The 14,721-nt window shown below is 35.2% G+C and overlaps 1 pseudogene; it reads left to right on the top strand.

Moving 5' to 3' along the window:
- Positions 1–9,422: 9,422 nt before the first annotated feature.
- LOC137025336 (serine/threonine-protein kinase pim-2-like) lies at positions 9,423–14,047 on the top strand (annotated as a pseudogene).
- The last annotated feature ends 674 nt before the right edge of the window (positions 14,048–14,721 follow it).

Below are 14,721 nucleotides of genomic sequence, written 5' to 3'. Positions count from 1 at the left end.
TTCTTCTTTCCAGGCCATACAGAAGGTGATAGTAATGGTCCCGGCCCCTTCACCCTGGTGTGTATTGGTGTAGCCCACAAGGTCAGCAGTTTATTCTTCTATGTTGGACTTGAACTCAACAGCAGTTTTGTACGTCCCGCTAATCTGACCCTTCTCATGCTCCGTCAACTCCATAACAGAACCGAATTCGTGTTTCCACTTTCCAGTCACGGTTTTGACTTTCTAGATCAAAATTATAATGGTAAAGGCCTTTTAAATAAAACAATCTGTAATTCAGGTTCAAATTATGGTGCTGTTTGTATTAAAGAGAGCAAATTGTGGAGCATAGAACTGAATGTAAAACTAATATTTATAAATTAGTCAAAGATGTTAAATGCTGGAAACAAGTATTTCTCACCTCCATATTTCAAGTTCCAAAGTTTACTAGAGAGAGAGAGAGAGGAAAACAACATTGTTATTTCATAAATAAGACATTTAAGGTAGATAATGAAACAGAATACAGTGGAAATTCTCATTTAAAAATCAACTTAAAGCTGCAGTCCGCGATTTTTGGCCCTCTAGCGGTTAATAAACAGAACTGCATGCGTCTTGCGGAGGAACATTGTAGCCAGAGCTACTTCTCCGTTTATGTCTATGGTGAGTCACACAGTTACTGTGATACTCTGTGGCGAGTCCTACCAGTCCGGTCTGAAATAGTCCGAATATAAACACTTATTATAAGTGTACCATAATGATTCAGGACAAGACAATAAACGGTTTGGAAAATGGATTCATGTTGTACATTCTCATCATGTCATTTTTGTAAATTTTGAACACAAAAAAAGTTGCGGACAGCAGCTTTGTACATGTAAAAGCAAAGAATACAATAAAGGCAGGCATACACTGTGCGATTTCTGTGCGATGTCAACAAGGTTACCAACTCACACTGTACGAGTAGATCGCATGCTATGTAAAGCCAAAGCACACGATTTATGTGCTCACACTATGCGGTCCGATGGTCAAGTTGTGACTTGACTGCTCACACTATATGCACGATAGATTAGCTTACTCCTCATTGAAAATGATTTAAATACATTTATACAATGAATTATAGGCCTATAATTAAAATTATTAACAGTATAATGTGTCTGAACAGACACTGCAATAATCAGTCAATGAAAAGCAGCTTCACTTCAAAAACAACTTGTTTAACACAAAATATATATCTTTTAATTTTTTTTTCACTACATACAAGTATGGGCCACAAGAGAAATAGTAATAAAATAAATTAAGACATAGCCCACTGTTATCAGCATGTTGAAGTAGGATTTATCTCTCGTTGTCTCTAAGAGATTATGCACCGAAAGCTTGTCGGTTTTACTTTTATTTTCTATATCTTTACAGTTAACGAACACTGCACGACAAATGATGGAAATCAGAAGAAAATCGCAGTATATGTCCGCCTGAAGTGATATAAATTCTCAAAAATGTTAAAAGAATTGTGAATTAATACATTTTAAAATGCTTTACCTGAGTAAAGCGATGAGAGACCAGAGCACTCTGACAGTGAAATGGAGAGCAAGTGTTTATTTCGCAAGTGATCAAGGACATTAAATACTCATGAAGTGTGGGGGGTGGATTTAGCGGGAAATGGGGATGTATTGTTACAAGACTAACTAGTTTGCCAAGAAATGTAATTGGATAGTTAATCAGACAAATAAAAAAGCTCCTTCCCTGGAAAGTTTTATTGAGAAAAATGCACAAGGTTCTTTGTTTGGTGAATAACCGTTAAGACCACCTGAACATCCCAGCCAACATTTTAAGGAGTGCCTGCCATAATGTCACACCCAGCAAACACGGTACATTCTGATGAAGTCAGCAGTTAGTTGTCCTTCTGTCAGCATGATATTACTTTGTGAGGACATCTTTGTCCCTCTTTTTTTAGAACTAATATTCCAGATACGCTGTGGCCACATCAGAGTAAAGTTGCTAATTGTAGTGAGAACATTGTAGTGATGCGTTACCATGGTCTCCAGATAATCTTTGTAAAGATATATGCCATTTGTGTATTATATTGTAAATTTAATAATTTGCAAAACATTGTATTAGTCATCATAATTTATTATCTTTGTGGAGATAAAGAAATGAATAAATAAAGAGAAGAAAGTTGTGTCTGAAAGCTGCAATCGTTGTTTCTCCTGGTTACAATAAATAAAGAATATCTTGTGTGGATCGACGCCTATGACTCTTTCTTTTTATTATACAAATGTGTCGTTAAATGTGTACAAAGGTAGAGGATTAGGGCCAAGTAATAATTCAAAAAAATGATCTTATTGTCATTATAATTCAAGATTAAACTCATTACATTTCTAGAAAAAAAAGTTGAAATACAGTGTTGAGAATAAAATTATTACAATTTTAGAATAAAGTCATAGACCCTTTTCACACTAATGTGTTCGCGAACCAGAAGTCGTCATAGTTGGGTGAACGATGGTGGCGACGACATATGGAAATATGTGGTTCAGATCATTCAAATAAATGGAGGCGCCCTTAAATGGTCAGATATGGAGTTTGTCATCTAGTGTCATCTAGTGAAAACGTTTGGTACTGCGCCCAAACAAAATCTTACTGAAAGCTCATTTTTTAAATATTTCAACCTAAAATTTGGAATTTTAACATTTTTGGCTTTTATTTTCTTGCAGTTTAAGAGTAAAACATGCTTTGTAATATATTATTATAAAATATAAACAATTATATTTTTACATTTTCATAAACTTAAACTTCACATAAATTATTTCACTTCTACAATAATCTGACTAGTGTCTTCTTTTTTTTTTTACAGCAACCTCAGGTCTATATTCCAAAGCATTCATGAATTACAACCATTTATGTTTGGATAGTGCATTTTCATGTCAATGCGAAAAAGGGTCTGACGGTCATAAACCTGTTTTTCTTAAAATTCCGTTCCTGAAAATCAAAGCGATCAACCGACTTCAGATAACCATAACTTTTGTTACAGACAAGCTATGAAAGAAGTAAAAACAGATTTCATGTGGCATTGAAACCTGTGATAGGTAAAATTTCACCATGTGATCACATGGATGTGACTATTGTAAGTCAAAGTTATAGCACCACCAACTGGCAGCAAGAAGTGTATCACTTTCTAAATGCTATGGATCAGTTATTTTTACCTGATTTGCTTCAAACTTCATCATAATGTCAAGACATGGCGAATGTAGACCTGTGAAAAGATTTTTGATATTTTAAAAACTGTTGCCATGACAACGCATCAAACTTTAATTTTCGTTTTGGATGCTTTTGAGGCATGTAGCATGCTACAGTTTTGAGGCATGTAGCATGCTACAGTTTACCTACAGTCACCAAACTCAGTACATATATTATTCTCATTAAGCTGGACAGCTTTCTAATCTACATTCATTAGCTCCGACCAACAGGAAGTCAGCTATTTTGGTTTGAATGTGGATTTTTTGAATAATCATGCACTCAGTTTTTATGTACTCCTCTTAGGGGATACATGCAATCACCACCAAACTTTCTGAACATGATGACAAGACACTGAAGATGCTAAATTGCTAACGATTATAGGATATCTTGAAAGATGTTGCCATGGCAACGGTTTAAAATAAGAGCAAGTCTCATATTCAGTAACCAATAAATTATACACCCTTTATTTCAATATATATAATACAAATATTATAAATTAACACATTTTAATTTATTTTTTAATTTGTATATGTAAGTTAAAATTAGGCAGATAACTGCTCTTTGGTTAAAATAATTCAAATAATATAATGTTATATATTGAATAAGCACTAAAGGCAGTATATACCTACTTTTAAACAGGGTTGAGAAAACTCCTTGACAACAGTTTTGACAACACTTTTAGGTATAATTATATTTAGTGGATATTCTATTTGGATGCATATATTTAGACATTATCGTATGCTCAAACTGTGGAACTCTCTCCTAAATGACATTAGGGATGCCAATTCTTTAGCTGTTTTTAAAACTTTGCTCAAAACATTCTTTTTTTAGGGAAGTTTTTATTTGATTGTTTTGTGATTTATTTTTTGTTGATTTGTATAATATATTGTCTTTTATTGTTGTGTTTTTCTTTTATGTAGCTTTCTTGGAAAGCGCCTTGAGAAAGCAACTTTTAAAGGCACTATACAAAATAAATGTATTATTATTATATTATTATTATCAAAAACTAATTTCTGTCACAGCGTAGACCTGAAGGCATTTTTAGAGTTTTTTTTTTTTTTTTTTGAGTGACATATACAAAAGTAAAGACTCACAACTCAAACTTTAGCAAGGAGAGTCAAAAGGTAGGTATCGTTTGATAGAACACTTTTTACATTTTAAAAAAAATATAACTTACATTACATTTAGACATTTTAATGCTGAGAAACTGCTGATAAAAGGCAAAACATATATATATACACAGGTGCTGGTCATATAATTAGAATATCGTGAAAAAGTTCATTTTTGTATTGTAAATTATTTTTAAAAATGAAACGTTCATATATTCTAGATTTCCTACATGTAAAGTAAAACATTTCAAAAGTTTTTTTTTTTAATTTTGATGATTAGAGCGTACAGCTCATGAAAGTCCAAAATCCAGTATCTCAAAATATTAGAATATTTCCTAAGATTAAAAAAATGGATTTTCAAAACAGAAAAGTTCAAGTTCTTTAACCCTCTGGAGTCTGAGGCTGATTTGGGGCCTGGAGAAGTTTTGACATGCCCTGACATTTGTGCTTTTTTCATTTGTTCATAAACACATTAATGACACAAGTGTCATTACACTGTATTCAACACAAACTAGGCTACAATAATATATGAGGAACATGTATGTACATGTTTGTGTTTTTGAAGGAATAATGTTTATGCGTGGTTACTGAAAAACAAAAAACTTAAGTCACTGAAATAAGGCCAAAAAAAAGTATAGTAAATCTGTGTTCACAAGACTTTAGGGTATTGGAGGTTGTAGACTAGAGTTTTTGTAGACTAGAGTTTTTAGAGGTTGTAGACTAGAGTTTTTGCTTCAAAATTATGCTGCCTACTCCTTCATATAAAACAATATATTGATTTAGTTTTTGTAAGACACTTTTTGCCAAGAAACACAGTATGCATGGAGGCGTGAATCACCACTGAATAATGGGCCATTCTCACCTGAGAAGACAAAAGAATTGGATAGTAATGAGCTGAAATGACTTGCATATTAATGATGCATTTCAGTCAGGTAGGCTGTAAAAAAAAAACCTTCTGTGATGTCTCAAGCTCATCATGATATATGAAACATACAGAAAAATATTATTACAATATAAAGTAATGGTTTTATATTATACTTTAAAATATAATGTATTTCTGTGATGCAAAGAGTCTGAATATAGGCTTTTAGTTTAAAAGCATGCACATTTGGAGAAATATTGGATTCTCATATGCTTATGTCAATTTTCTTATATTATATTTATATTATATATAGAATATTAGTTATATTTATTTAATATTCATTGTCATTACTATGAGCGCTGGTGTTTTCAATTCATCCTTGAAGTCGGAGGGCGCTGTCTGTGCATTTTTAGTCCACAAATTCATCTAAAAGAAGAAGAGGCTATTCCATGAATGGAGTTTCCAATTCATACTGCAGCCGGAGGGCGCTAAAGAAACAAAAACTCATCTAAAATTCATCTATAGAAGAAAAGAAAACAGGAACTAACTGCATGTCTTCTAGGGCTCGCTAACCATGACTTTTACATCCAGATAAACACTTTTCAAGACAATAAATACACGATTGAGACGATGAATGTATGTATTGCCTCTGAATTTGCGTCTGAATAGCGCTGGCTCCGTGGGCGTGGCCGCATTAGCGGATAATGAGCTGAATCACGGACTTCTGACATGGCTCTCTTTTCATACAGATTACATAAACACAGAAGGTTTGTTTTCGATTTGACTTACATGATTTAAAACCTGACATTTCAACGTTTTTTTAGACATAAGTTTAATTTTTCTGTGATTAGTATTCACTAAGTTACAGTTCATTTTCTGAGAACTATCAGATTGGACTTCGTTCAGAGGGAGAGGAGAAATCACGCATCATGTTAGTTTTCTTTATTTTACAAAAAGCACAACATTGTGTTTTTACTCTGAGTGTATACAAATAAAAGAAGATATTCTATAGTTTCAATTGATATATTACTTATATATAATAAAACACAGTAATATCATGGTCAGCAAACCACTTGGAAGTGGTTTTTGCACTGTGGGCAGGTGCTAAAGTCCTGCTGGAAAAGGAAAACAGCATCTCCATAAAGCTTGTCAGCAGATGGAAGCATAAAGTGCTCCAAAATCTCCTGGAAGATGGCTGCATTGACTTTGCACTTGATAAAACACAATGGACCAACACCAGCAGATGTCACAGCCCCCCAAATCATTACTAACTTCAGAAACTTCCTACTAGACTTCAAGCAGCTTGGATTCTGTGCCTCTCCAGTCTTCCTTCAGACTCTGGGACCATGATTTCAACATGAAATGCAAAATTTACTTTTATCTGAAAAGAGGACTTTCGACCACTGTTCACTGTCCAGTTCTTTTTCTCCTTAGATGCTTCTGACGTTGTTTCTGTTTCAGAAGTGGCTTGGTAGTCCTTTTCCTGAAGATGTCCGAGTGTGGTGACTCTTGATGTGCTGACTCCGGCTTCATTTGACTCATTGTGAAGCTCTCCCAAGTGTTTGAATCGGCTTTACTTGACAGTATTCTCAAGCTTGTGGTCATCCCTGTTGCTTGTGCACCTTTGCCTACCCAATTTCTTCCTTCTAGTCAACTTTGCATTTAATATGCTTTGATACATCACTCTGTAAACAGCCACCCCATTCAGTAATGACCTTCTGTGACTTACTCTCTTTGTGGAGGGTGTCAATGATTGTCTCCTGGACCACTGCCAAGTCAGCAGTCTTCCCCATTAGTGTGGTTTCAAAGAACAAGAGATACCCGGAGTTTATACTGTAGGGATGGTCATTTAATGAAACTCAAATGTAAATATTCAAATATTTTGAGATACTGGATTTTGGACTTTCATGAGCTGTACGCTCTAATCAACAAATAAAAAAAAACTAAAAAAAAACTTTTGAAATGTTTTACTTTACATGTAGGGAATCTAGAATAAATGAAAGTTTCATTTTTTAAAATAATTTACAATAAAAAAAACGAACTTTTTCACGATATTCTAATTATATGACCAGCACCTGTATAGTTATTTTTCAAAATTATTTTTTTTAATTTTATTTGACATAGAATAACTCAAGAATCACAAACGGATCACAAAACTCACGGTTCGGATCATATCACGGTTATTAAGTCACGGATCGGATCATTTTTCAGATCAGCAAAAAAAAAAAAAAAAAATTGGGGGGTGGGGGGTAACTTTGCATTTATTAGGGTGTACTCACACTATGTGCTCTGAACCGTGCCCGAGTGCGTTTGACTCCCAAAGCCCGGTTCGCTTGACAAGTGTGATCGCTCCGTTCCGTGCCCAGGCGCGGTTCATTTAGCCATCCCTGGCTCGCTTGGAAGAGGTGGGCCAGAGCACGGTTTAATTGGGCTCGAGTGCGGTTCGCATGCAGTGTGAGCACTATCTGTGCCTGAGCATGGAACAGCTACAACTTTTGTGTGCGCTACTGACATCATTACGACGCTCATCACGACGCTTATCATTTACTACTCTGATAGTACACTTATCAATTCATGTAATTAATTTGAGTGTATTTTAGTTTATAACGGGTCTGATTCTCACTTTTGATGAACAGGAATTGTAGTTTGTGAATAAAGCTGCAAATTCCACCATTAACGTCAGGTGCCTTCGCAATAATCCTCTAATACGTGCAAGTGAAAATCGATGTGCAGCATAAATGATAAATATATTAAGCAGTATCTTAGCTAAAGTGCATTTCTTCCTGTTTTCTTCCATTCAAAAAGTTGCATCATATATGACGTAAACGTGCTCTGGCCTGGAACGTTAGTAACTAACGTTCCGGGCCAGAGCACGCTTACGTCATATACGTATTCCTACTGCAAATTATGATTAATTCAGGTAGTTATAAAACATTTAGTAGTTGTCACTGACAACTACTAAATGTTTTATAACTACCTGAATTAACTACTAAATGTTTTATAACTACCTGAATTAATCATGAATTGCAGTAGGAATACGTGTTAATGAAGCATTAGCACACTGAGTATCTATTACGATTTATTGTCCCCTCGGAATTATTTTGCATTCCATATAGCAAAAACTATATGGGGAACAAGTTTCTTTCAAACATGAAAATGACAGGGACCCTAAATGTATTCTAAATATACAATATCAAAATCCTCTCAAATTTGTAAATGGGGATTTTTAGAACGGGTCAAATGCAGATAGAACCTTCTAATTCTAAAAAAAAAAAACACTTTTCTCTTGGAATTATAAGGTTCTATCTGCCAAAAAATTAATTGAAGCAATAATTTACAAGAAACAAACAGTTTACTTATAATTTGTTGTAAAACAAAATTAGTGTTGTAACAATGTGTTGACATGCATGAGAAAGTTAAACTTAATGCTTTCTATGACATTTTTTTCATATTTTACAGCTTAAAAGGCGGTGCTAAATATTTTGTCTAGTACAGATGTTAAATTTAGGTAGTATGATGGGTAATTTAACACATTATTGCAGGAACCATTTAAGTTTAAGTTTCCTTTTCTTTAGACAGAAAGCAGCTACTGTAATACATCTGAGCATGACTTTATTCCACAGAAAGTGGCAGACAACTTTATACTTGTTTTCTTTATACTTGCAATTCAGTATCAATCTCAGTGATTCATGCCCAACAGCCAGATGTTCTTCTGCTTTCTCTTAAACTATTTGTCATTTTTCTTATGCTCTTATCCTTCTTTAATGTAGTCTTCATCAGTCTTCCCTCAGCTGATGGTTTTAAAATATATATATATATATATATATATTTTAAAACAGATGAATAGCACTATCAATATTAAAACAAGTTATATGAAGATATAGATGTACAGTTAGCCGTTTATTTTATTAAATAATTTATTTAACTTTCCTCTGACAAATTAACATTCTTTAAATAGATTTGGACAGAGGAAACCAATGAGTAATTTTAGTGTGTTTCACAATGAACCACAAGAAATGACTAAACATAGAGTAAGGGAAAAAGGGAAAATAGACAGTTTATGTCACATGTTCTTGACTACAGTGATGCCTTTAAAAGTAGGGCTCAAAAGCATGAAGCAACAACTTCCAACAGATGCACGTTCAACTCCAACAGACTGAAGATGTCTATGCATAATTATGTCAACTCGAACATGGACAGAGAAAATGAAGAGCATATCTATGCTAATGAAGAACCTAACAGTCATGATGTCAGGACAGGAAGACAGATCTCCACAACACACCAAACACCTGGAAGCTCAGGTACTGAGACTCATTTCATAATAATAACAAACATTAGCCATATTAGAAGTAACATTTATGTTGATGTCTGTGGTGTTCAGTAGGTGATTCTGTGAGGATCAGAAACTACAGAGCAGCTACAGTGTGTTTGGTGCTGCTGTGTGTTGTTCTGCTGACTGCGCTCATAGTGCTGGGCACAAACTACACACAAGAGACACACCAGCTACAATCTGACAACACCAACCTCATAAATGAGAGAGATTTATTATTGTTGAAGAATAATGACCTGATTAAAGTTCATTTTAAAGAATACAGTATGCATTATATACTACTAGTTGTATAGTTTAGTGTTTATGAGGAGAGCTAATAAATGAACTGGTTGTGTGAACAGATGGATGGATTTACAATCACTCCAGTTTTTACTACATTTCCAAAGAGAAGAAAAGCTGGAATGAGAGCAGAAGATACTGTACGGAGAGAGGAGCAGATCTGATCATCATAAACAAGGGTTTACATAGGATTGGGATTTTTATTTTAAATTGCATTACTTACTACCACCTAATTGTCATAGGCAGCATTGTAAATGATCAAAGTTCAGCCATGAAACAATATAAGGCACAGGCTGAAAAGTCTGTGTCATATAATCTGACAGCCAATTGACTATAGCTGACTCGGCCCGATACATATGCGTAACAGTACATGGACATAATTACAATCTGTAAGTACAGGCTGTTCCATAACTTAGTTTTATGTTAAGTACATTTTGTTGCACATTATTACAACATCTACCATGGACACTGAAAGGGTTTACCAATATCATATTAGAGATTCAGTTAGTGGAGATGAGTACCAATACATCAACCAATAGGCATAATTAGAAATGCGCCGATTCATGCTGCGGCCCCTTTAAATATCATGTTATCATGGATCATGTCAGTTATTATTGCTCCATCTGCCATTTTTCGCTGTTGTCCTTGCTTGCTTACCTAGTCTGATGATTCAGCTGTGCAGATCCAGACGTTAATACTAGCTTGTCTAATACCTTGAACATGAGCATATGCATGAATTTGGGGGCGTACATATTAATGATCCTGACTGTTACGTAACAGTCTGTGTTATGTTGAGATTCGCCTGTTCTTCAGAGGTCTTTTAAACAAATGAGATTTATATAAGAAGGAGGAAACAATAGTGTTTGAGACTCACTGTATGTAATTTCCATGTACTGAACTCTTGTTATTCAACTATGCCGAGGTAAATTCAATTTTCAATTCAATGGCACCTTTAAACACTCCTTGTAAATTTGTGAACTTGTGAATAAATCTTGAGCTTTAAAGGAACACTCCACAGTTTTTGAAAATTGGCTCATTTTCCAACTCCCCTAGAGTTAAACAGTTGAGTTTTACCGTTTTCCATTTACCATTCAGCCGATCTCCGGGTCTGGCGGAACCACTTTTAGCATAGCTTAGCATAGTTCATTGAATCTGATTAGATCGTTAGCATCTCGCTCAAAAATTACCAAAGAGTTTCGATATTTTTCCTATTTAAAACTTGACTCTTCTGTAGTTAAATCGTGTACTAAGACCGACGGAAAATGAAAGGTTGCGATTTTCTAGGCCGATATGGCAAAGAACTATACTCTCTTTCTGGCATAATAATCAAGGAACTTTGCTGCCGTACCATGAGTGTAGCAGGCGAAATGATATTACGCAGCGCCTGTGACCCCCTGCTTGCCTTGCAACCATGGAGACATTTGTGAGAGGCACTGTGTAATATCATTGTGCCTGCTGCAGCCATGGTACGGCAGCAAAGTTCCTTGATTATTACGCCGGAATGAGAGTATAGTTCCTGTCAATGGTGGGTTGCAACTTGCTTATATATATATATATTTCATGCTAACTACAAGTGCTTATCTTTTAATAGGCCACATTTGCTGGCAATATGAATTTAGACACAAGCTGGGTCAAGGAGGGTATGGCTGTGTGGAAGCAGGGACTTGCTGCAAGAATGGCATTAAGGTATAACTTTTTCCGTAAACTTTTTTACTTACAAAACTTTGCATATCTCTTCAAGAGTTTTGACTGGAATGATATAAACCTGACATGCTAATTGTTTATTCTTTGGGGTTTTTTTTAGGTGGCTTTGAAAATTGCAGAAAAGAAGCTATATATGCCATATATATTAGTTGTGAGTACACCGTGTTATTGCTTCTCAGTCACTGTTTTCAATTTATTACATCTTATATTCATGTTAATCTGGGAAATCACCTCCATCTAACTATTATCAGACCTGCCAACCTTGGAAAATTTTTTCGAGTACCAGTGTGACGTGACGGGGGGGTGGGGGGTGGGTATTACATTTTTGATACAATACACAAAGCACACAAACCCATCTTCTTTAATCTAATTTTGACTGTTAAAGTTTTTTTAATTTGACACAATTAAAAATTTTACTACACCTGCTCAAAAGCATTTTTTTTAATTCATGATTAATCTTGCATTGCATAATGTGTGCTTATACAAACCACAAGTAAATCACATTCATATATTTAATATGGACAAAATTTTTTGTTTGCAATTTCAAGAAGGCTATATTTACATACAACTAACCTGACAGTTGAGTCGTTCATACAGGTTTTGTAATGAAAACTAGTCTACAATTAAGAAACCCTTAGAAAATAGTAAACATGTGATTCATTTAAAATACTTAATTTATTATTCCAATATCCAAATATGATACTAAATCCCACAGAAAAAATGGTTTCTATTTGTAGCGTGCTGTCTTTGAATTATAAACAAGACAAACATTCGCTGAATAAAAGGTTAGCCAATGCAAACATATTTATAGAAAACAGTTGACAATGAATAGAAAGGACCAATAAGAGCAAACGAATCGAGTATTCAAGAATATCAAGAAGTTAGTCATATAACGAGGGGTTGTGTTAACTAAAGCGTCCGTCATTTACCGAATCTTAAAAACACGGGTGGATAGTTAAAAATCTTTTCTGACCAAAAAAATAACACAAGCAAGAACAAATTTTAAACCAAACACGGCAATTTTCATTTTACCTCTCTGTGCGCGCACGCGTTTGTGTTTGAGAGAGGGCTCGCGCAGCATTGAGACAACGGTCATTTTAAATGCGTAATTAACTAATGTGCTAGTTTTCATACAAAATAAGTAGGCTATGTAACATAATTAGTTACTTTAGTTAGTATTAACACAATAACGCAACACATGTAGGCTATATATGTTTCTCAACACTGAGAATAAATAAATAAACGCCTATTTCTCCAGACTCGCGCTTGTCAGTCACACATCACAACATTTTCATAATCAGCGATTTCAATTTTATTTAGATTTGTTGTTCAACATTACTTGTACATTTTATACTCGTTTACCTTAAGGAGTCAGAAGTACCATGACTGCTGTATTGTCCTCGCTTGAGAATTCAGTCACAGACGGCGGGAGTGGAAGGAGGGATCGAGCGGGATTTTGTATTGCTGTCGATTTGCAGTCTCTTTTTATTGATAGGCTGTACGCATTTGTCAATCATCCCCTCTTGCTATTTAGGGAAATGAACCCAGCGCTCAGATTGAGCTGGATTTGAGTACTAGGCGTGCACAGAGGAGTCACCGGGTTTTTGCGTAGTATAGAATGACAAATCGTACCAGCGTACTTTGAGGTCAAAATGCGTACCTGGTACGCAAAATGCGTACATGTTGGCAGGTCTGTATTATTTGTTCTTGATCTTAGCCTGGCCATCCCAAACACCTCCCCATGGAGATCGGCCTGACATTAATGGCCAATAAAGGCCCCAGAGTTCCACAGATAATTAAACTGCTGGACTGGCAGGACGACCCAGACCACTACATGGTCCTGGAGCACCCCATCCCATGCACAAACATGTTAAGCTTCAAGAAGCTTCAAGGAGGAAGTCTCGATGAGAGGACAGCAAGGCACGTTATGCAGCAGGTCATTCACGCTGCTAACATTTGCTGTGAGCGCGGAGTCTTCAATCGAGACATAAAACTGGAGAATGTGCTGATAAAGTACCACGTCAACAGCGGTTGTGTGGTCACTAGGGATCCTCCTGTTTGCCACGGTGTGTGGGTATTATCCCTCAGACAACGACTTGCGTATGATCAGCGAAGACGAATGGTGCAAACCTGGCCTGTCACAAGGTGAGAGCTTCATTTAAAAAAAACAAAAAAACAAAGAGGGCCAATTTTAATTCATAATCATTCAAAACAGGTGTACAGTATGAGCTAATAATCAGATATCTCTCATCTTTTTGCACAGAATGCTGCCAGATGATTAGTGCTTCTCTGCAGCCTGATCCAGAGCAGAGACTCGGGCTGGAAGAGATGTGGCTCCATGACTGGTTTAAGATCCTAAATGACTCATTTTTGTCCAATGTTTTTTAATATCATCCTAGACCAAGTCAAATTTGCTCTAAATGCCATGAATGTATTTATTTAAATAATGCTGATGTATATGTTTTCGTTTCAGTTCATGGTGTAACATGGAGAACAACAGAAAACAGCTCCATCACAGCCACCCTTTTGTTTCAGTCTTCAGTCAGCTTTTCGTCTGGCAGGCGGACTCAAGTGGCTTTTCCATACCAAGGAAATTTATTTATTTATAAGAAAACACATCATTTATTCATAAGAAAATTTGTCAGAAAATGTATATAGTTTTATATATTTTAGGGCTGTCAATTGATTAAAAAATTTAATCTAATTAATTACATACTCTGTGATTAATTAATCTAAATTAATCGCATACATCATTTTTGCTGTGAAAGTATTAAATATTTCAATTCAAATGAATCAATGCAGGGTTTTTCTTGGGTCAAAAATGGTCTTCAGTGGTGACAGACACGGTCATCCACACAAACAGTAAAAAAGTGCCCTACCCACGTGATCTGCGAGCCCGATAATAAAGTACCCGTCACTCTCACTGTAATTCTTTCTTGCCCTCTTTGCAAAAAAAAAAAAAAAAGTGATTTTATAGCTTTGTAAGAGAAGATGCTTTTTTGCTAAACCTGAAAAGTATTAAAAAGTAGCATTTTATATTAACTAATAATATAATTTTCTACCATATACAATTGAATGCACCTAGCTAACAACAACTTGCTTTGTTCTGGTTTCACCTCACTCCAGTCTAAACTAACTGATTTTATAGGTAGGCCTAATTTACTACACATTGTCATTTACATAACCTGAAAATATTGTTGATTATTAAGGCTAATTTTACTAACCACTCTTGC

The sequence above is a fragment of the Chanodichthys erythropterus genome, chromosome 8 (genome assembly GCF_024489055.1).
Source record: "Chanodichthys erythropterus isolate Z2021 chromosome 8, ASM2448905v1, whole genome shotgun sequence".
In the NCBI taxonomy this organism is placed as follows: Eukaryota; Metazoa; Chordata; class Actinopteri; order Cypriniformes; family Xenocyprididae; genus Chanodichthys; species Chanodichthys erythropterus.
Note: the sequence above shows the minus strand (reverse complement) of the source record. Positions and strands in the feature narration are given on the sequence as shown.